The following is a 21,209-nucleotide window of genomic DNA, read 5'->3' as shown; positions in this document are numbered from 1 at the left end:
TTGTAATGGCAAATTATCTTCAGATTTATCATTGTAACAAACCTGTAAAAGTCAAAACAAACTGCTTTATGTGAAATCCATATACTTTAATTTTACAAAAATGTATTGTCTTTAAAAAATGAACAGTCACAGACATTTATATATACATCAGCAAGTAAATAAGGAGAAATATAGAAAAGTACATAATTATGCTCTCTGTACACAACACTGGCTATTTAAAACAGTCAATCTGAGATGATTTCTAAAAGACAATATGAGGATTCCTTTGAATTCCTTGTTTTATTTATTTATTTAGAAAGTTTTTACAGGTACACATGATTTAAAAACATGTAAATAACTTGCCTAAATGTTACTTATTTTTTGATTAGCCAGATTGTTTAATAAATGGTGATATTAACAATGACAATGATGCCAGTGATGATCTTGATAAGGTATCTCTAGAATCAGCCGTTTTATTTCCCTTTGTTTTTTTTTTGACATATAACTATTTTCGACTTTCCATTTATGGAGTTTCTGTGGCTAGTTTCTGTGTAGTCACATTCTGTATAAAAAAATGTACACATTAGAATATAACTCACATAAAAATAATATTTTATCACAAGAAATAAAAAATATATTAGATTATAATGTGCAAGTAACCTAAATATGTCTAATGTCCACAATATTTTTTTCAATGCACAGCATTATAGAGTAAGCATTCTGTAGGAAGTTAATAGACATGAAAATAAAACATAATTAAATTTTGTCACAATCAATACATGTGGAATGGAAGAGTACAGAAAGAGGTTAATTCAGAAAGAATACATGTGCTGCTTTTAAAATGGCAAAGGACACAACTGACATTTTTGTGTAAAAATGTACCCAGGCACATTGAGACATAATAAATGTTATAATGAACTATTGTTTATGATTTCACTGCTAATTAATTTGCTATGAGTGCCTATCAGTATATAAATAGCTTTATCCAAATCGGACAGTGTTTAAGTTGCACAAAAAACACTTTATCATTATTTTCATGTCTAATGAGTAAATAATCAGTGACTTATCTAAGGTGGGTAAAGGGGGCAGCTGTTATGGGAACATATTTTGGGCTAGCATACACTAGAAAGGTGTGTGGGGGAGGGGGAGTTATCCCTGCATCAGCTTAACAATTTGTGTTATCTCTAACACAAATTCTGCCCAAAACCCTTTCCATACCGCTATGCAAGACAGGCTCATACACCCAAAAACAGAGGGAAAAAACACTCAACATAAAATCTATCCCCTTATCTAAGCCTTAATTTAATCCTAACCAGGCAACACTCACACAAACATATTCCCACCCCTTACACCAAGCCACTTACCTCTGTACATTCAGAACAGTCAACATTCAGAACTGTCAACATTTGGATACTGCTGTTCACACTGTTGACATTCTGAACTGTTAACATTTTTTTTTCAAAAAGGTTTTTTATTTTCTAACAAGAATAATAACAGTAATAACATATTTACAATCAAAATTGAAACAAACTATTTACAGAGTCCATAACAAGAAAGTACTTCCATATACATTCAGGAAATCATCTAAAACAACTTTTTAGTAATGATTGTAACTTTTCCTAAGCAATTAATTTGTGTGTTAAATTCTTTGTTTCCATTTTTAAACTAGATATTTCTTTTTCACATAGATTCATGGCTAAATAAATAAAATAATTTCTAAAAGATATAGGAGAGTTAGTTTTCCAATTTTTGTCACAACCTTTCTTGCAACTTCAAGTATTGACCCATGAAGATGTGTTTGAGATCTGGATATGATTTCTGGTATTGGTAGATTAAATAAAATGAAATTCCACAATTATTATTCCATAAGGCCTTACAGAAACATTCAAATTCCTTCCAAAATTGGGATAACATAGAACATGCAACAATCATATGGAACCAATCAGCTTCTGTTGCTTTATACCTCCAACATTTTATATCATTTGTTTTGTACATACTTGCAATTTTTTGAGGTATATAATAACTCATGTGAAGGAATTTCCACGTGTATATTTTCCAGTAAGAAGAAACTGTTTTTTGTACTTATTTCAGAAGAAGTTTCTTGCTGTTAGTAATAAATTCTCCATTATTTATTTTGGTGGAGTATTCCCAAAAAGAAGCATTTGTAAAATTACTATCAGATCTAATAACTTTATATATTAAGGATATAAACGAGGTGCCTTTCAATGAACCAATAATTATAATAGTTAATAGTTCTAATGTTTTTGGTATGTTGTTTCCATGGGTTTGTAAAGAAAATATAGTTTTGTTATATATAAATTCTCTGCAGGTTTGTATATCTCTCCAGTTATTATGTAGGCTATATCTAGTAATTAGATGGTTAGCTGGGTAAATTCCATTGGTGGATAAAAATTGATTCCAGTATGTTAAGTCATTATTCTTAAATTCAAGCATTTTATTTTTATCAAAAGAGATTAAACACTCATTTGTTTTCCCCCTCTACTTGCAATCTAAGCTACAAACCTACAATTAATAGGCCAACTAACTCTCTCCTAGTCTGTCATCTCAATATTAGAAGCATTAATAACAAGGTACATGAATTGCATGCACTTCTGGATGTCCACTCCCCCGAGATTCTCTGTTTATCTGAAACCTGGTTAAAACCTAACACTAAAGACAATGAAGTGTTACCACCTGGGTACAACATACACAGGCTGGATCGTGCTTCAAGGAAGGGGGGGTGGGGTAGCTGTACTCTATAAATATGAGTTTAATGTCACCATAAATGTAATACAACCTCCTCAGATTAATAACTCAGAGATTCTTGTCACCAAATTGCAACTTAATAAAAATAAATGCATTAATATCATCTGTATGTACATTCCCCCAGGTAACAATATATCTACATTTGAAGATATCCTGCACTGGCTATCATGTCACTAGCCCCAAGAAACCCTACTACTTGGAGACTTTAACATAGACTGGGGCACCTGTTCCTCAGAATCCCCAACCACCCATATTAACCTGCATGCATTTACACAAATCATATCCACCCCTACCAGGATAGGTAAACCCAACCAAAAAGAAAGTATACTTGACTGGGTACTCATAAACAGTCACCCCCAACTGTACACCTCTGGTACCCTCCTTAATGGCCTAAGCGATCACCTTCTCAGATATGTAATTAAGCTCAAAACCATTAATTCCCAACAACCCTTACTCAGAAAGGTGAGAAACAATAAAAACTTTGACCCTGCCAAATTCCATCAAGAACTAACTCATGTAATTAGTCTATTCTAAAACACCTCCCCTTAGAGGAAGCAGTAGCATACTTTAACAACAAATTCCTTGAGATCCATGATTTGCATGCACCTGTTTGTTCAGAGAGAACCAAGGCAAGAACTGCACCATGGCTTTCTATAGAGTCTAAACTCAAAATTACCCTTAGAAACAAAGCATGGGCTTCATGGCGTTCTTCTAAAGACCCTCAAGATCACATTAAATACAGGCAATCCAGGAACGAAACCAAAAAAATCTATTTTGCAAGACAAAAAAAACAATACTACTGTAATTTACAGACAGTAAATCAAAATAACCCTCAGAAGTTTTGGGCAGGTTTAAATAATCTACTACATCCTGGACAAACTTCAACCCCACTCCCTGCTGCTACTATTGATAAAACCCCTGAAGATGTTTCTCATAGTTTTAATCAATTCTTTACTGAAACAATTCAAGTCCTAGCAAGCCAACTACCTCCTAGCTCCCCTGGTCCTGAAAGTAGCACCCCTAGAAACCTACTTGCATTCAGCTTCCAACCAGTCGCCACTTCACTTATCCATATCTTGATCAAAAAATTAAAACCCACTACACTTTCTGCTGATCAACTCCCTGCCGAGTACCTACAAAAATCAGCTGATGCTATTGCTTACCCCATCTCAATACTAATCAATCGAACCATAAGCTAAAATTCCCACCATCTGGAAAATATCCTATGTAATTCCACTTCACAAAGGAAGCAGCTCTACTGAATTCTCCAATTATAGGCCAATAGCTATACTCTCTCCACTTGCAAAGATTATGGAAAAATGTATTCATAGACAACTCATGCACCATCTAATCCAAAATCGCCTTATGGCAGACACTCAGCATGGCTTCCGTCCTCATCACAGCACTACTTCAGCCCTAATAGCCTTTACTAACACCATAAACCATAATTGCAACAATAATTATATATCCTCAGCCTTCTTTTTGGATCTTTCCAAGGCATTCGATATGGTTGATCACCAACTTTTAATCCACACCCTGCAAACATTCTGTCTAGATACTGGAGCCCTCCAATGGTTTCAATCCTACCTGAATGGTCGACAGCAGGCTGTCCTCTGGCAGAACAAACTCTCTAACCTTCTACATAACACCCTTGGAGTACCACAAGGCTCTATACTAGGGTCCTTGCTATTCTCTATCGTCATTAACGACCTTTATACCGTCATCCCAAAAGTCAGCTGTATCCAATATGCTGATGACTCTACTCTGATTTGCTCAGCCACATCTCCAGTAGAGTTATGGTCAGCTACCCAGACCACCTTTAATACAATAGAAAACTGGCTTTCTGAACATCTTCTGATCCTAAATCCCAAAAAAACTAAAATGCTGTTATTTTCACCAACACGTAGGTCTACCGCTTTCACCTTTACCATAAAATCAAATGATGGCACAATAATCTCCCCTGACCCATCTAAAAAACTATTAGGTGTCATCATAGACAATAATCTAAAATTTAACCTACATGTTAACCAAACTATCAAAACCATCAATAAAAAACTAGGGTCACTTTACAGAATAAAAGCCTTCCTAACCCCTCCAGCTAAAATTGCCATAGCTCGCTCTCACCTTCTTTTAACCCTTCTGTATGCATCCCCTCTACTCTCGAATTTAAACAAGACTGTCCTTAACAAACTCTCAATTTGCTACAACCACATTGCCAGGTTTGCCACTGGGCTGCCTTTTAGGACACATCATTGCATCAATCTAAATCAGCTTGGGTGGCTTGAACTACCCAGCCTAATCCAGTATAACCAACTGATTATGGCCTATAAAAATCCTCTTTAATCTGGACAATACTCCTGCACTTAAAAATATTATCACCCCCTATAACAATCCTAGACCGCTTCGATCTTCTAACAAACAACTAATTCAGACTAGCAAAATTAATAACACAGCCGGTGATTCTCTCTTTGCAAACTCTGTAAGTAGATTCTGGAACACTCTTCCAGCTGATATTATCTTACTTTCCACCTTAGGTCAATTTAAAACTAGACTCAAACAACATTTGTCACTTAACTGGCTATGTCAATGTATCAAGCCTGGCTAACTCTCTCTAGAATGTGTAAAAAATCTGTTAACCAGTTTACTTTGTAATTTAATTTAATCCTGACTTATGCTCAGGATTAACTGTAACCTGTGGAACTTGTTTAACTTGCTTAGTTATGTAATCTCTGTAAATAGTCTGTTTGTAATATGTAATGCTGGTATTATGTAATGCTGCATCTGCTTACCCTTGGAGCTTTTCTCCCCGGGCCTCAGCTGAAAATGGACATACATCCAGTCGGACTATCCTGGTCAACAAATGTAAAATAAAAAATAAATAAAATAAATAAATTGTATAAGCACTAGGAAAATGGTTATTAATAAGTTTTTAATTAACTGGTTAAATAGGGTGATTTTCATGAAATTTGTCATTATTAGATTAATAAAGGAGCAAAATTTTAACTTTTGCTTATCTTGTGTGTATATTTTTAAAGACCAAATAAAGGTATTCTGGTGTATTGTAATTAGAGGATCGATCAGTATTCTATTATTGGTTAACAAAAATTTTTCATGTATTAGTTTCCAATATGAATTATATGAGAGATTTAGCCATAAAATAATTACATTTAAGATGGAAGCATTTATATATTTTTCAATATTAGGAAAGCTAACACCTTCTTCTTCCCAGCTTGCCACATGTCTTTGTAAGGATATTCTGGGTTTTTGAGGATACCAAAGAAATGTTAATAAGCCATTACTGATTTTTTTTAACACTTTCTTAGTTGGGGGAATGATTAAAGACTGACTTATATAAAGACATTTAGGTAGCACTATCATTTTAATTAACATTAGTCTGTCTTCAAAAGTAAAATAAAGTTTGTTCCAATTGTCTGTGAGATTGATAATTAATTTTGTTAAAATATTATAGTTTGTATTAATTCTATTCTTAAGAATTGAATTAATTTGAACACCCCAAGTATTTAATTTGTGTATTGTCCCAGTTAAAACATTTGTAACTTTTCATTTTCATAGTTGTCCTTTTATTTTTTAACAGAGTCTGGGTCTTGTTATGATTAAAGTTTAGTCCTGACAGGCCTTTAAATAAATCTAAAGTGCTGAGTAGTTGATCCAAAGACGTTTCAATATCTCCACTAGTTAGTAATAAATCATCAACAAATAACTGAATCTTTGGAAATATGTTACTATCTAAATTATAACCTTTAATGTGGACATTATTCCTAATATAGTTGGCTAGTGGTTCTATAGCTAAAGCAAAAATTAAAGAGGAAAGAGTGCAACCTTGTTTTTGTTCCTTTTGTAAGTTTAAAGGAAGGGGATAAGAAAGAACCTATCTTTACAAAAGAAACAGAGTCTTCATAAAGGTTTCTAATTAATTTTATAAAATTTAGGGAAAATGCATATTGTTGTAATGCTTTAAACAGATAAGACCAACTAAGTAAGTCAAAGGCTTTATTTATATCAAGACTCATAATTGTTAATTTGTTTTTATTTTTATTAGCTAAATATATTCAGAGTCAGAAGTCTTATTATATTGTCTTGGACTTTCCTATGTTTAATAAACCCTATCTGATCTTCCTCTATGCTAGGTATAATGGAATTGATTCTGTTTGATATTATGCTTATGAAAATCTTGTAATTTATGTTTAATAGTGAGATGGGTCTATAGGAGGAACAGGCGGTAGGATCTTTATCAGCTTCAAGTATGGGTGAGATGAGGGAATATTTCCATGATGGTGGGATATTATATGTAATTTTGATTTCATGCAATGTATTTAGTAGTATTTTTAAGATAGTGTCAGGGAAAATTTTATATATTTCAGGAATTAGATCATCTAACCCATGTGCTTTATTAGTTTTTAAATTATTTATTTGATCTTTTAGTTCTTTAAATGTGAAAGGTCTATCAATTTTGGCAATATTTCCAGAAGATAAGGTCTTAGAATTTGTCTAGATTTTCATTTTCATTTATTGGTTTGAGAATGTTTATATTCTCATAATGTTTTTTGAAACCTTGTAGTATGCAATTTAAATTAGTAGCTTTTATTTTCTTCATATTTTCAACATATGTAATGTCTTTTATGTGATTTCTTTCTTTTAAGTATTTTGAGCGCACTGCAATTATATGTAGATTTTTAGGATTGATAGAGTATAAACATAATTTGATTTTCTCTAAATTTATAGATATTTTGTGTTGCAAAACATTTTGATAGCCTTTGTTTAATGTATTTATATTGTCTAAGACTTTATCATTTGGTGTAAGATTACATTTTAAGTTATCTAATTCAGTTTGGATGTCTTTTTTGCATATACCACATTTTAAATTTTCCATACAATACAACTTTGAGAGTGTCCCATAAAATTTTATTGGATACTTCTCCATTGTTATTTGTTTCTAAAAAGTGATTAATTTCTGATAACATCCATTCTTGAAAACCCTTTATTTTTATAATATAGGCTGGTATTCTTTGGCAATGTATTAAGGGTTCAGTTTGAAAAGTTATACTAAAAGTAATGGTGTTATGGTCAGAAAGGGGACAGGACATTAGTAATACATTATCTATTTTTGATTGTAAAGAATTCAACACTTAGACTTTATCTATATTAGTTTGTGTCCCAAATCTATATGAATAGTGAGAAAACTTTGGGGAGGAGGGAAGTTTTATATGATATATGTCTTTTAGATTTCTTGCATTGAAATAATTATATAGGTGTTTTGCTACAGGGGAGATCTTAAAGGTTTTAGAATTTGTTGTTTCATGAGAGGAAATAATACAATTAAAATCTCCTGCATCTCTCCTCTAGAATGTAAAGTTATAATGTCTAAGTATTTCTTTACTGACTTTGTACCAATTCCAGAAATCCAGTAAGAATTTATAAGTGTATATTATTTTCTTTCAAGTTTAATTACTACTAATGTTAACATGCCATCTTTGTATATATGTGAGTTTACAATTTCAGGAAGTCTTAAACTTTTTTTCCAAAGAATTAGTACGCTTCTTCTTTTGTGATTAAATTGGGAACTGGTCAGCATTTTATAATCTTTTAGTGTGAGCTTATTTAAGTCTTGGAATTATTAAATGTGTCTCTTGAAAAATACTATATCTGCCTTAAGTAAAGAAAGGTATTTATTAATACTTGTTCTTTTAATATGGTTATTAAGCCCATTTACATTCAATGATAAGCATTTATATGTTAAGATCATTTAAAATATATAATAGTTCAAAATAAACATAATGATTTCCTAGGGGGGTTTACCTTGCAGATTATAACAAAAATTTGTTATGGACTGAGTTTCTGTAACAAACAAAGAATAGTATTTACATTAACACCCTTCTTCATGGAACCTAGTGTTCTGGCTTAATATGTGTTGCATACAAGCCACAGATCATTCGATAAAAGTGGGTCACTGCAACTGCATGCTTTATTAACATCCAACAAGGAAGGTAGGGTTATATATTATAGAGTCTGTATAGACTAAGATTTTAATTAAGGTGAAACGTAGGTAATATATAATACCTTATGATTTTTACAGTCAAACATTCAAAGAAGGTAACAAACTTTTAAAATTATTCCCCGGATTCTCAAAAGCTTGCACGGGGTGCAAGATGAGTGCAGGAGCCCACACAGGCAATATGTCTGCCGTGCGATCCAGGAACAGCCAGCAGAGGCGTGCACGAGAGCTCCAGCACTAATCCTGCACGGACTAAGCCCTGGTATGCAAATTACTTCATTTGCAGGAGAAATCCATGCAAATGAGGTGAATGTGCAATCCAGGAAGCTTGCAATAGTCCGTGCAAGACTAGTGCAATCTGCAGAAATGTACTCGGTTAGTAACTGAGTACATTTCTGCAAAATCAAAAATGGAGCTATGACAGCTCCAAATAAAGGCTGCATATCACTGAGCAAGCATGCCAATGGCCAAGCAGAAGGCCACTGGCATTGCAAATGATAAAAAAAGTGAAAAAAACAACTTATTTTTTTTTTTTTGCTGATCTCGGCTGTTTAAGCATAGGGCAGCAGTGCACAAATGGGATCCAGGGGAAAATAAGAAAATAAACTTAAAATGGGCATTCCAACTAAAATCAGTATTCTTCCATGCAAGTCAATGGCAGGCAGAAGACAACCTGGCCAGTGAGTAGTGGTTGCTAAGGGGGGAGGCTAAGTGTGGGACATGCAACTATGCATTAGCAGGCAATTCTATGCAAATGAGGGGAATGATAGTGAATCCCAGTCTTCCCCATCAGTATAGGAGTATGAATAGCTGGGTGCAAGACTAGGCTATATATGACATCATGGGGGGGTCGGTTATACTTTAAGTGGATTGGAGTCCAGTGGCTCTGGCTTGCTCCTAGCTGAGCACAGCTAAGCTAGGGGTGTGTTTAAACCTGCCTAACACACTTTACAATGTGTAAGCAGGTGTGCGCACTGTGCAATGGGTTTTACAGGCCGAAAAAAGAAGTTAAACCAAGTGCACATTTGAGCACTCCGTTTGCGCGGCGCGCCCCTGGGCTTAAACAGGAAGGCAATGTGAGGGGAAAACAGCAGTAGGAAGGTAACCAAGGAGAACTAGCTTAGCTGACAGGTGAAATGTATCAGAAGCAGCCAATCACACAGGCAGCAGACCAGCCCAGCCCAGCACACCACTATAAACAATGCAAACACCTTTCCCCCTTGATAACTCTGCACCACCGGTGTATACAAACAGGGACATTTTACAAAACAAAAGCAAGAGAAATAATGTTAGGGGCTGTATTTGCTATAATAAACCAGCGTGTGCAAGAGGCTGAGGGTGGTGAGGATGTGAATACTGCTGAGCAACCCACAGTGAGGAGACAGAGAAGAGTGTACAGACCCAGGGCTACATGAGCTGGAGATAGTGGAGCACTATAGGGTGGACAGGGATCTCCTACAGCAGACTGTTGAGCTGTGCCGGCCAAGCCTCACACACAGAACTAACAGAGGGGAACCCATCCCAGTGGATACCAAGGTATTTGTAGGCCTATGAATACTAGCTACAGGTACCTTCCAAAGGCCAACTGAGGTATTGATGGGGATATCACAGGCATCAGCATCCAGGGTACTCCACCAGTTCCTGGATGGCATGTCAGCACATGTCAGTGAGCACGTATATTTCCCCATCACCCGTGAGGCATTGGCCAGCAATATGTGTCTTTTCCATCAAATAGCAGAATACCCTGAGGTAGTGGGTACAATAGACTGCACACACATATTTATCAAAGGACCACCTGGTGAGTGGGGCAGGGTCTACATCAACCGCGAGGGCTTCCCCTCCATCAACTGCCAGGTCATGTGCAATGCCCAGGGCATAATAATGAATGTCTGTGCTGGCTGCCCTGGAAGCTACCACGATTCCCACATCTGACATCTGATGCAGTTGTACCACAGATTTGCCAGTGGGGACATCCCACATGGTCACTTAGTGGGGGATGTTGGATACGCACTGGAGCTATGGCTGATGACACCCATCAGAAATGCACACACACCCAAACAAGAACTCCATAATGAGGCACACGCACAAACACGAATCATAATAGAGTGTGTGTTTGGGATGCTCAAGTCATGGTTCCGGTGTCTGGACACATCTGGGGAGCCTTGCAGTACTCACCAACTACATGCACCCAAATTGTCCTTGTATGTGCCATGCTACACAATATGATCCTGTGGAAACAGCTACAGCAGGCACAGCATGGGGCAGAGCCACACAAATCCCCACCATTGCCAAGGCCTGCACAGGCACAGAGTGACTCTGAGGAGGAGCAACCTGAGCCTGCACCAGTAGGCAGGAGGCATGCCAGTATGCCCTGGCCTTGGCAAAGAGGCAATGCATAGCACATGCACTGACACAGTAGGGACCCAGGGAATGTCACCTCTCTCAGACTTGCACATACAGTAAAAGGGATGCCAAACATGACACTACCTGTGCTCAACCATGTATAGGGAGTGTACTCTGTGCATCTGACATAGGCAGCCCTGCAGCACCACCTTCAATACTGGGACACCCACAAGGTAAGTGACTCACACATGCCAGTTGGGGTGGGGGGGGTCACATACCCAACAACTGTTACAGCCAGCATGATAAGTGTAGACAAATGCAAACAAATGCCGTACTATGGCCTCTGAATGAGTCCTATGTGTAACCCCCCCCCCCAGGCCTACACAGATAGACTACAGCAGGCCAGGCAGTTGGATGTAAGATGTGAAAGTAGGAAGTCAGAAACTAATATGTAGGCAGTGAAAGCTAGGATCTGTAGTACACTGGTATACCTCTAGCCAGCACGATAGGCAAGACTACAGACTGAAATGGAGTACCCAACATACCAGTACAGTACTAGCAAATGTGTAAAAGTGTCAGGTGTGCCCCCCCATCCTACGTACATTTATAGTAACAGTCAGGTGTGCCCCCCACTCCAGTGTACAAATGTAGAAACAATCAGGTGTCCCCTCCCTGCTATGCCAAAATGTAGCAAAAGTACACGCCAAATGACCAGTGGATACCCTGCAGACATAGCATGCTACCTGTCGGTGTACAACACAAAGGCCAGCACCGCAGTACAAACAACCTGGAATTGATCCACACATGCAATACAGATAGCCATACTGGGCATGCTCACATACTTAGAGGAATGAAGGCAATGTCAGTCAACAACATACTGAAAGGTCATACTGGGCATGCTCACACACTTAAACACATGAAGGCCATGTCTGCAAACACTGGCAGTCGCAGTTCTTAGTGCAGACAAATGCCAGTATGCACCACTCCTGCCTTGCACACACAGTGGATAGGAATACAGACATATATGTAAGGACAGCACACTATAATAAGCCAAAGGTAGACAGACATAGATGTGTGAAAGAGGGTCACCATGACAAGGACCCATCCGGGACTGTCCCACCCAGCACACAGCCAAAGGGCCACAAACACATGAGGTGCAGATGTAACTCACTGCAAATACTAGCCATCAGCATCTTCTGTCAGCATGACAGACTATGTGGTCCTCCTGCCAGCTGTGCAACATGACTGTACAAGGAAGTAGTCATCTAGTAGCTGTATACATGTACCTGTGACATATGACCCCGTGTGTGCTCGCATGTGGCATGTCAACCCCTACATGAATGGGTTATGGCCCATGCACACACCACCCACCCCATAGTAGTAGTATTATGACAAGCCTGCTGAGGTCATCCAATGTGAAATACACCTTTGTGAGAGCTGTAGCTCAGGAATCTCCATGGCACGTCCCATAACCGTGTACTGCTGTAGTGATAAACTAGTTAGGTAGCAGTTCAAACCCCAGACTTGGCAAGTGTGTATTTGTGTGTGTGTGTCTGACTGTGTAGAGAGCAATGCTTTTTAGGATACTCGTTCAATTCTCGGCTGGAGTGCCTTCTGTGTGGAGTCTGCATGTCCTCCCCATGGTCGAGTGGCATTTAAAGGACATGCGTGAATGGGCATGCCGTCATTGAAGGTTGGGCATTGAGCCGGCACCTCAGCACCATGAAAATCTACTGCCAATCATTAGCGGACCAGAGTTCCGCTGTGGTGACCCCTAACCAAGAAAAGCCGAAGGAACAACAACAACAATGCTCCATACAATTCATATACTGAACTTTGGCAAGGCTGCTGATGTCACTCACCTAGAAATACACCTCTGGGAAAGTCATGGCCTAGTAATCTCCATAGTGCGCCCTGTAACTGTGTACTGCTGTAGTGTGATAAAGTAGTTAGGTAGGTATTCTAACCTCAGACCTGGCAACTGTGTGTTTGTGTGTGAATCTGTGTGTGCGTGTCTGACTGAGTAGAGAACAATGCTTTTTAGGTTAGGCTACTCACACTCTGTACAATTCATATACTCAACTTTGGCAAGGCTGCTGATGTCACTCACCTAGAAATACACCTCTGGGAAAATTATAGCCCAGTAATCTCCGTAGCATGTCCTGTAACTGCATACTGCTGTAGTGTGATAAAGTAGTTAGATAGGTGTTCTAACCTCAGACCTGGCAACTGTGTGTTTGTGTGTGTGTCTGACTGAGTAAAAAGCAATGCTTTTGAGGCGACTCACACTCTGTACAATTCATATACTCAACTTTGGCAAGGCTGCTGAAGTCACTCACCTAGAAATACACCTCTGGGAAAATCACAACCCAGTCATCTCCACAGTGCGTCCTGTAACTGCGTACTGCTGTATTGTAATAAAGTAGTTAAGTGGGTGTTCTAATCCCAGACCTGGCAACTGTGTGTGTTTGTGTGTGAATCTGTGTGTGTGCCTGACTGAGTAGAGATCAATACTTTTTAGGCTACTCACACTCCATACAATTCATATACTCAACCTTGGCAAGGCTGCTGATGTCACTCACCTAGACATACACCTCTGGGAAGTATGTAGCCCAGTAATCTCCGTGGTGTGTCCTGTAACCGCGTACTGCTGTAGTGTGATTTAGAACTGTGGTAGGGTTCCATCTCCACCCATGGCAGTTCTGGATGTTTTGTGTGTGTTTCAATGTGTGTGTATGGAGCAATGCATTACAGGCTACTCAGCTGCAGTATATTTCAAATGCCCTACTGTGGAAATCCTGCTGATGTCATTCATTGTGAAATACAACTTTGGGGAGAGAGTTTATCAGTAATCCCTGTGGTGCGACCTATAACTGCTCCATGCTGTAGTGTGATATAGGCCTTGGTCAGGGGCTGGATACCCACACATGTCAGTTGTGGATGGTTTGTGGGTGTCTCACTGTATGTGTAGGAAGCAGTGCATTTTAGGCTAGTCACTTACAGTACAGTTGAAATGCCTTAATTTGGTAATCTTGCTGATGTCATTCATTGTGAAATACACATTTGGGGGAGACTTTCTGTAGTAATCCCTGCGGTGTGTCCTATAACAGCTCCATGCTGTAGTGCGATATAAACCACGGTCAGGGGTTCTATACCCACACATGTCAGTTGTGGATGTTTTGTGTGTGTCTCACTGTCTGTGTAGGGAGCAATGCATTTTAGGCTAGTCACTCACAGTACAGTTGAAATCCCCTACTTTGGTAACCCTGCTGATATCATACATTGTGAAATACACCTTTGAGAAAGAAATATTCCAGTAAAATCTGTGGTGTGTACTATAACTGTGTAGTGCTGTAGTGTAATAAACTAGTTGGGTAGGGGTTCTACTCTCAGACATGACATGTGTGCATGTGTGTGAGTGTGTAACTCGTATCCTGTGTAGAGGTGAGTGTGTGGCCAATGTGGAGGGGGTTTTGCTCAGTTCTTTTATGGTGGCCCTACTATATATTACCATGTCAAACATACATGGATACCAGATGTAAATTAGCTGAGAGGCTGGGGTGCAAAGCCATACCCAGACAATTGACATCAGGCCAGACAATCAAAGTTAGCAACCCCACTATTACCCAAAGCACACACATATGCCTAGGAAACAGCCAATATGTGGGTAGTATACTGCATAATGTCCACTGATAGCAACTCTGCAGTGATAGCAGTGGGCTACAGAGGGCATGTTACCCTGCCCATCTGTCCAATATGCATGTACATGCAGACAGTGCACCTCCACCATGTTCCCAAATGGACACCTACACCACCCAAGGTGCCTTCACATTTGACTCCCAATAGATATACCATGCCTGATAACATGCCCTGTATGGACAGATGACACTGACATCAGGGAATGCTGTTAGCATGCTATCAATGTAGGTGCAGGGTAAACCTGCTGCCCATTACCAGTTCCTGCCACAGGTGGGCAAGACTGGCACATCCGATGATAATCTGTGTTTACAACATGGGTCAGACACCTCAGGTACAGTTCCACATGTCACTATACATGCATGTGGGAGGTGTGCACATCCCAGACACCATCCATGTCATGGAGTAAGAAACATATACATGGCAAGTGATGCACAGCATTGGCCACACACAATAGTCATGCAGGTGACTGGATGGGGGATGCAATACCCACCTGTGTGGGCAAATGCAGAAACTATAGGCCTGAGACACAATGCAGACCATTGTCACGTGGTCTGATGCCAAGGTATACCCACCCCTACCCTTGAACAGCCTGCTGGCACAGTTGACCACCACACACCCATGCAGACATGCACCTATGCATGTCAGAACTGGCACCCTGTGTGCTCGTGTGTGTGTTGTATGGTGCATCTGACCACATCCACACTCACTACAACCTCCCAGGGCATACTGAAGCATGCTGTTTGATATCTGACACCTCATCATACTCTATGCCCATACGACCTCCGTATGACCTGTGTGGTGCATGTGATACCTGCACATTGATATGTTGTGTCAATCCCACTAGTGAAGAGCTGCACTTCTGGCCCTGCCGAGTGCGTCAATGTGTGTGCATTCCTGTGTGAGTGTGACTGTGTTGACGCTGGCAGCTGTCCCTGCAGACAGGCATGTGTACATCACCTATCGTACATCTACCATATCTCTGTTGCAGATGTCACTCACCATCACATATATGCTCCAAGTGTTCCACAGCAGATAACCCATGTGGCGCATCCAATAACTGCATTGAACTGAGATACCACTACATAGTTGTCGGGGGTTTAATACGCTGTGCTGGTAGGTGTATGACACAAGCATGCTTCAGTTTTACTCTACCACCCCTCCCTGACATGTATTTGACTCTGTCTGCCTCCCCCACTCCCTCTCTGGTGGATTTGGAGACCCACACCTGCTATGCTTAGGCAGCAGCATGTGTATTTTAAGTGATGTTCATGATCAGCTGATGGCCTCTGCATGAATTTCAGCACTCCCCTAGCTGACTGCATGTGGAACAGCTGTGGTAACAGTCCCATAGCCAATTGCATGGAAACGCACTCCAATACCTAGGAACAACATGGTGGTGTTGGCCCTTTTCAGTCACTGTGAGCAGGAATTTGATCTGTTGTTTGGCAAGCAGCATCTCAGATGGATTGAGGATTTACCTCTAACAGCATACACCGTGGAAAGAGGGCAACAAACAGGAGGGGATGTGCCTGACCTGACAAAAGACTGTAAGTGCTGCTATACTGCATGTGGAGTAATGTTGTTTTAACAGTGTTTGTCTGGATATGCCTGTCGTACATGTCGCAATACCTGCCATGTCAGTTCCATGTATATGAGGGATCCCCATCCGCAGGGTCATCCACAGACTGGGCAGTGTTGTGCCTTTGGTTTCATGTGTCAGCCATGGTGCAACTATCTGTGGAATGCAGAAGGTAGTGTGAGGAATGCAGTCTGTAGATGGTGAAGGCTGTGACAGTTACTGACTTCATATGCCTCATAGGACATATGTTGCAACAAACCTCATTACAATGGTAAATTTATGAGGTTATCACAGCAACATGTCTATACTGGCCCTGTGTATGTGCTGTGACACACCTCTGTCAACCATTGTACATATGTCATGCATGAAGTGGTGCATATGTGCTGTACACCATAAATAGTGTCATCATATCTGATAACAAGCCATTGATATCTCAGACTGCTACACATGTTATGTACAGTAGGGGTTATATTTCATGACATCACCTGGACAGTCTGTGGATGACTGTACAATACTGAGGTCTGTGTAGTGATGGCGAATGTCGGCAGTGTGTGTATTATTAATATGTACTTTAGCCTGTGTACAGACTGTGGTAGATGTCATTGTTCTAGCACCCCTTCTGTCTGATGTTACATGCTGCCCCACTGTATGGTACCAGTTTTGCCATACATGTTTGTAGGGCCATACATACACATGTCCCATACCACAGACAGCCATCAGACCAAACTGGGTAGCAGCCCAGTATATGTAGGGACATTCTGTGAGTGGCACATATGAGGATGGTGAAGAACCAATAGTCCATATACTGTAATATTATGCTAGCTAACCATATGTGGCTGTGTTCACAGTGGTTGTGGTTATGCACTGTCACACAGGTGTATTACGCCCTATGCTGTGACGTGGTCATTGAGCCTGCTATATATGCAGGTACATGTGCATTCCCCATATGAGATGTAGGCCAGTGTTGAGCCAGTCTGTCTGTAGCCTGCACAGCGCATTGTTACATGCCTAGCACCTTAGTGTACTTACCCAGTGAGATGTCATGTGCAGATACCTGCCAGATGTACTGCTGCTGGGCCTCCCTTAAAAGTCATGTATGTCAGACAGAGCAGTGGGATGCTGTACAGATGTATGTCAATATCTAGTGGGTAATATGCATTCATGGCACCCTTGTACCAGCAGTCATTATGTGTCAGGCCAGACAGGAGTGTGTGAATCCAAAACCGATGCTGGCAAATGTATACCAGTCGTTGTGTTATACCCATCTACATGGCTGTCTACATCCATATTGTCAGGCCTGGTACACATGTCGTGCACTAAGGAATTATGTGTATACCTCTGGACTGTACATGGTGTGTCCATAATCCCACATATATTGGCCAATATCTCTGCATGCCCTTATGCACTCCAGAGGCCAGTATATGTAACAGTGGTATATGGGCCTGTTGTATTGAGTCTTGGTGGGGAGCACCATAAATGACCCAGGCTGTTACAAAATGTGGGGGTATCAGGGGTGAGCTGCCACAAGGTATCTGGATGTACAGTACCGTATACATCAGTTATATTGACATTACTCACATTACTTGGGCTACTGCAAGCCTACTTCCCCCTGCCATACATACTGTTCGGTTTGTCGGTGTGCTCATGATGGTGTCAGGTATGCCTTGTTATGTACCAGTTACAGCCCATTTTACCACCAAATGTCTTTACCTCCTACTGAGTTTGTACAGAGTGTGGATAGAGGCTGCTGAACGACACACCTGCAGTACATACTGTTGATTGTTTGGTATCCTGTGGCACAGTCTGTCTCCACTATTGTACAATTTGAAGAGCTTGGCCTGGACAGCAACAGTTGTGAACCTTTCCAGACTACTGCATCAGTGTAACTGTTTCACAGTTGCAGTACTCTGTTTATATGTTTATCAGTATCTGAACAGCTTTATGACATGCCATATAGAACTGTTATGGTACACAATTAACAGATTCCCATTTCTGCAAGCCTGTGTGTGGTGTCTTTCGTATGACCTTTCTATGGGTAGATGTTGCAGGCAATGATAAACATTTGTATGGGTGGCTCATACAGTGTTCAGTTGTTCACGTGTTAACTGTAGGCATAGTGGCTGTTCCATATTGTGTGCACCTCCTACATATGTAGTCTCATGTATATATATATATATATATATATATTGATATATATATATATATATATATATATATATATATATATGTGTGTGTGTGTGTGTGTGTGTATATCTGTATCTGCATATCTGTGTCTGTGTATCTGTATCCTGGGGATGTTGATGGCTTCCACATATTACATGTCCTGGGAGGCAGACTGTACTTGGTAGTGTATTGCGGGGCGCATGTGTTTTGGTGTGGGGGGTGCCTCTTTGTACAACAAGTATAGTGTGTGGGGCCTATCAACCCCATCAACATTGCATGTGGACACATGTATTTGTTAATCTGCCATTGCTATCTACAGATGTATGGCCATATATGCCTATATAGATATATATCTGCTAACATATACATAACTATGTCCATACATACCTACATAGATATATATCTGCGTACACATATGTAATGTGCTGTGTACATGTAGACATATCGGGGTAGACATATATGTGTCGAATTAGCCATATGCATGTATATATGTGCATATATAGTGATATATATGTATATAGAGTTGTGTGTGTGTGTGTGTGTGTGTGTGTGTGTGTGTGTGTGTGTGTGTGTGTGTGTGTGTGTGTGTGTATACATACATATATAGATATGTTGTATCTGTTCAGATATTAATATGGTTACACACAGACATCTAGGTGTTGGTATACATTCTCTGTACTGTTGCATGACAGGACTGGCTGATATGTTTCTGAAAACATTGACTTTTTGTGTATATGTCATGGCATGAGTTTGTCTAAAATGTGTATGGTTCTGGGTTTGAGCCTAGCAGAGGTTGTTTATTTTGTTGCTAGGCAGTAGAGGGGCTTATGGATACAGAGTGATTAAGGCACTTTAAAGTAGTTGTAAGCAGGTTTGCATGGGTTTGTGGAGTTGTGGATGCTTTTGTGACTGTTCCTATGCCTATGTAGGTACCAATGCATGTTTGGCTAGTCACATTCACTACAACTCATTCGCCCTACTTTGGTACTCCTGCTGATGTCACTTACTGTGAAATAAACCTGTGGGGTAAGAGTACTCCAGTAATCTCCATGGCGCGTTCTATAATTGTGTAGTGCTGTAGTGTAATAACTAGTTAGGTAGGAGGTCTAATCCCAGATGTGACAGTTGTGTGTGTGTGTGTCTTTATGTGTCGATGTTTGTCAGACGTGTCCTATGTGGAGCTGGTTGTGAGTGTGTAACAACTGGACTCAATGTTGAGTGGGTTTTGCAAATCTCTTATATGGTGCCCCTAGTATATATCACAATATCCACCATGCAGGGATGACAGATGTGATATCAGTACATAGTCAGTCAGGGGTTCGATACCCTGGACTGGTAGGTGCATGACACAAACATGCTTACCTTTTACTCTCCCAACCCACACTGGATTACCTTTGCCTCTGTCTGCCTCCTCGCCCCATCTCTGGTAGATGTGGAGACTTACACCTGCTTGGCAAAGGCAACGGCATGCGTATTGTCAGTGATGCTCATAATCAGCTGATGGCCTCTGCATGAATTACAGTACTCCTTTACCTGATTGCATGTGGAACAGCTGTGGTAACATTCCCATAGCCAATTGCATGGGAACATACCACAATTTCCAGGAACATCATGTTGGTGTTGGGCCATTTCATTCACTGTGAGCAGGAACTACATCTGTAGTTTGGCAAACAGCATCACAGCTGGATTGGGGACATACCTCTGACAACATACACTGTGGAAACAGGCCAACACACGGGAGGGGGAGGTGAATGTCTTGACTACAGACTGGAAGTGCTGCTATACTGCAGTTGGGGTAATATTGGTTTAACAAGGTATGTGTGGATATGGCTGTCCCACGTGTTTAAATACATGTCATGTCAGTGCTATGTTTATGTGGAATCCCCATCTGTAGTGTCATCAGCAGACTGGGCAGTGTGCGGTGCCTTGTGTTCCTTCTGTTACCCACACAGCACCTATCTCTCAACTGCAGAAGGTAGTGTGAGGATTGCAGTCAGTAGATGGTGACAGCCAGGAGAGTTACTGACGTCATATTCCTCATAGGACATATGGTGCAACAAACCCTGTTACGACAGTATACGTATGAAGGTATTACAGCTACATGTCAATATTGGCCCTGTGTTTGTGCCTCCAGCCACAACTTTGTCAACCTTTGTACACATACCACATAAAACCAGCACACTGAGCTGATCCGATAACCAGTAATCTAAAACAAAACGCCCAGATGAGGGGAATCAAAAGACTTCACTTTATTTGTAGGCAACAAACTCCACATAAAAATATAATCCACATTGAAGCATAAAACGCTGTGCAAAACCTCTTTAGGGTTTTTCGTCACTCTACACGTAACTTCATCAGATACAAAGACAAAAAGTTCCATTCCTTGTTCATATACTCTAATTCTAATTAGATAATTAAATAAGTATACAAAAATCCATACTTTAGGTAAAACTTGTCATCCTGACACTCTGGACGTTTAAAAATTATTTACTTCTTTAAAATCATTTACAAACATTTAAATACATTAAGAACCTTAAAAACCATAAAAAATGTGGGATGATAAAAACTTTTTATCCAATGTTTTTGCTAATGTATATATAAAACGTATGTAGGAAGTAAAATACATCTCTTTTATTTATATATATTTATGTTGCTTTGGAACAATAT

At 39.9% G+C, this 21,209-nt stretch overlaps 1 long non-coding RNA gene across 1 annotated transcript in view; it reads right to left on the bottom strand.

Moving 5' to 3' along the window:
• Window positions 1-476: 476 nt before the first annotated feature.
• LOC122809500 overlaps window positions 477-21,209 on the bottom strand; it is a 78,017-nt gene continuing 57,284 nt past the window's right edge. Inside the window, exon 2 of the long non-coding RNA XR_006365916.1 lies at window positions 477-541. This is a non-coding gene — a long non-coding RNA (uncharacterized LOC122809500). The remainder of the gene's footprint in view (window positions 542-21,209) is intronic.

This window comes from Protopterus annectens, chromosome 8.part0 (genome assembly GCF_019279795.1).
Source record: "Protopterus annectens isolate FY-2018-M chromosome 8.part0, PAN1.0, whole genome shotgun sequence".
Taxonomy (NCBI): Eukaryota; Metazoa; Chordata; order Ceratodontiformes; family Protopteridae; genus Protopterus; species Protopterus annectens.
The sequence above is the reverse complement of the archived record's forward strand: the minus strand, read 5'-3'. Positions and strand labels throughout refer to the sequence as shown.